This window comes from Sorghum bicolor, chromosome 9 (assembly GCF_000003195.3).
Source record: "Sorghum bicolor cultivar BTx623 chromosome 9, Sorghum_bicolor_NCBIv3, whole genome shotgun sequence".
Lineage (NCBI taxonomy): Eukaryota > Viridiplantae > Streptophyta > Magnoliopsida > Poales > Poaceae > Sorghum > Sorghum bicolor.
In genome coordinates, this window is record NC_012878.2 from 5204849 (window position 1) to 5208535 (window position 3687).

The following is a 3687-nucleotide window of genomic DNA, read 5'->3' on the forward strand; positions in this document are numbered from 1 at the left end:
TATGGAAATGATTTAAGCATATATTTGTGTAACAAAAATGTACCAAGAATGAAAATCAAATCACTATGTCAAAATACTAACAAAGCTCAATAATTCCCTAACGGCCACACCATCTAAATTGCATCAATAGACAAGAAGTGATTGCTTTCAAGTTATGTGGCCCTTTGTTCACTAATCCCCCATAAATAAGGTGATGTCACCCTATGGTTTTTCAAGGGGGGGCTAGCACGATGGCACGGTTGTTGAGGACGATAATGGGACCTTGCAGTACCATGGGATGCCACATGCAGGTAACGTCACCACACATCCACATATGGGAAACATGCCCACGAGTGTTGCCATGCCGCACTGTAACCCATGGAACCATATCAGTGTGCTAAGCGCGGTGTTGAACCCCCTCCTAGACAAGGCTAGGCATCACCCACAACATGGTTGACCGATATGGTGCCATAATCGTCGTGAAGTCTAAGTGTGGCCTCACTAATGTTGAGTCGTTCAATATAGACACATTGAGCCCATGACCATTCATTGCCATGCATTGCAATGGCCTCTAACATCGTCTGTGTGACACAACAGATCCAATAGCATAGATCTAGACTAATAAGAAATGCTAGATCCAGGCTCGGAGGGGCCTGATCTATCGGCACAAGCCACACTGCACGAGAGGCAATGATCGTGGCAGGCCATGCCATGGTGACCATCACCTGTCGCTCACTCCACCTGACACATCATGTCATGGATGAGGATATACCATTAGGGGAAGGGAACCTACCATTAATGTGTCCTCGTTGAAGCACAAACTACCTCATCAGAGCGGGATTACTACAATATTTTTATGGTGGGTGATCAAAATCACTTTGCCCAGGCGAGGAAGCAGTCTACCTATAATCAAAGGTCTCTGTTAAATGCTTTTAACTGAGATAGTCAAAAGGACTGCCTACAAAATACCTTTTCGGAGGCGGACACCTTACGAAGCATGCTTGTGGAAATAGTATTTCCGGAGGCAGATACATTACAACACCTACCAGCAAACATAAAAAATAAAAATAAAAAATACTTGAGGTTCTGGATGTAGCTCCAGCTTCTAGAGCCACCATCTACGGTATCCTCCATGCACGCCACTTGTCGCCCTCCATGCACCAATCGCAGTGTCCTCTAGATCTACCTGATCCAAAGTCCTACCACCCGTAGGTTAGCAAAGGGAGCAGGAAAGAGGGAGAGTGATGCAAAGGGGAAGAGAGAGGGAGATGGAGAGAGCTGTATCTGCCCTACTGTTGTCGCCTTCCACTGGATCTGGTTGCCGTCGATCAGATCTGGCCCCATCCATTAGATATGGCCGCCCTCCACCGGATTCCATCAGATCAAGCCTACAAGGTGCAAGACATCAGACATCAAAGAAGCAAGCCCATAGGACATGTAGGGTGCCACCATGGCCACCTACCGCCACCCGCGTGTCGTTCATAAAGAGGAGTCGAGATGGAGTGGTGGCTACTCTAGTGGTGTGGAGAGGAGTAGCACATAGAGACGCAGGGCCCAGAGAAGCATGGAGAGGGAGCGGTGGCTGCTGCTCTACTCTAGGAGTCACGACCATAGGTGAGAAGGGAAAGGAGTCCCAAGCGCAACGAAAAATGGGATGAAGTCTTCAGCACAAGAGAGAACCGAGCTTTTGTGTGGCGGCTAAGAGGTGGAGAAGCAGAGAGAGAAGGTTGCCTTTTATAGTTAGGGTTTGGTGTGGGCTATTGATGGGCCTCGGGCCTTTTAACCGAGACAGGTCTTCTAAGGGGTCCGCCTCTAAAAATGGATTTATTTTCTGAGGCAGGCCTCTCCGTAAATTAATTTTAGGACGTTGCATACTTTGACTGCCTCCGTAAATCGATTTTGTGAGACCGGCAGTTTTTACTACCTCCATAAATCAATTTTTCGAGAAAGGCAATATTGACCGCTTCTGTAAAAGCATTAGTAACCAATATGATAGTCCACTAGGGGCTATTAAGTTGGATACATCCCTTAATAGTTCAGGAAGGTCCATTAGACTTTATAAAAAGTTGTAGAAATATTTTTTCAAAAAGTCAAAATAATTATTCTATAATAAATGTAATAATACTATAATAATAAATTTAATAATACTAAAATGTTTTTTAATGTTATAAAAATCATAGAAAGTTTGTTTTAAGTAAAAAAAATATGAATTGCCATGGAAATTTAGAAGATGATTAATTAAATCCAATTCCTGGCTAATTAATCTATCTCTGGTTTGACATCATCCATCGTCGATGAATTTGATGTGCACTAATCTCTGCACCTCCTTCTTGGTCAAATGCTTCTTCCATTCCATCCCACTATTTTGCTCATCTCGGCCCTGTACATAGCCGTTGGCCGTTGAACTTTGTAGATTTGTGGACATAAGTAAAATTCATCGAGGATGGATGGTAAATGGAACCATGGCAATAGTGTTTTTTTTTGGGAGCAACAACATGGCAATAGTTGTGAAAGCAACAGTACCGGATTGGAATTCGACGTGGGAAGCCTGCAAAGGCCCATCACGGCCCAGTAAGAACGGAATCTGGCCCTCCGATTTAAAAGTACTAGTACTTCACTTTGAATTTAAAAGTAGAAAAAATATGTAAAATAAGTAGATATTCTTAATTAGGCAAAATATTATCTTCACTATTTGCCTTGTACTAGTAATTCACTTTGATAGAATTCTTTCATTAGACGAGCTTTGTTGTGGGCTATAATATAATAATACTTGTGTCATGGGGTAGGCTGACTTATATTCTTTTCACTTGTGCTTCTTAAAATATTCGGATATCCTAATATAAGCGTCTGATAATCCGTGTTCAATTATCAGATAATCCATATCCATCAGATTTCACTAATCTCATATCCTACACCGCATTCGTCTATAATCGGATTCGGATTATCCATATCTGCATGGATATTTAAAACATTTATCCATATCCTTAAAATTCATATTCGGAGCGAACCAGAGCGGAGAATTATCCATACCACTTTCAACCCTGCCCATGGCACAGTCACCGTCAACAACACCGTCATATGGTACAAAAACCTCTCTTGCGGGATATCATGCTCACCTGCGACGACCTCGATGGACAGGAGCGGATTGGATTTCTACGAACTCCCATCTGGTCGGACTCTTGGTCCCCTCGGCTCCAACGCCAACATCCACAAGAAGCGCTGCTGCATCGCAGTGAGCGCGAACATGGTGGCGTGCGGTACGTGGAGATCATCGTCTCCAACAATGGCGAAGCAGCGACCGAGCTGCCGCAGAGAGAGAGATCGAGGCATCCCCGACCTCGTGTGCGTCAGTCCCGTGAACCCAAGTCTGGTCTGTTCGGCGTCGATGTGCCCAACCATGCACGTCGTCGTGCACTGCGAGAATTACCAGCTGGTGGACGTGCCACGGCAGCCCCGGCAGGCCTCCGGCCGATTCATTGTCACTTCACTTGGAACCTGCACCAACAAGGCGTATAGGTACGTTTCGGCAAATCTGCTAATTCCGCTGTGTGTGTCGTTTCTGCTAATTCCGCTGTGTGTGCTTGAGCAGTGGTCATCTAGTTGTTTTCCTACTAATTGAGTTATCATTCCTCTGTTTCTGATCCCAATTGTCAGAAATAGATTTCATCAACCTGCACATAGCACACTAGCTGATACACATTTGACAAA

General features: G+C 44.5%; 1 long non-coding RNA gene across 1 annotated transcript; it reads right to left on the reverse strand.

Moving 5' to 3' along the window:
• Window positions 991–1656, reverse strand: LOC110430084. Its single transcript, XR_002447292.1, has 3 exons — window positions 1442–1656; window positions 1273–1367; window positions 991–1178 (listed from the first exon to the last, which is right to left on the reverse strand). It is a non-coding gene; the product is annotated as an uncharacterized LOC110430084 (long non-coding RNA).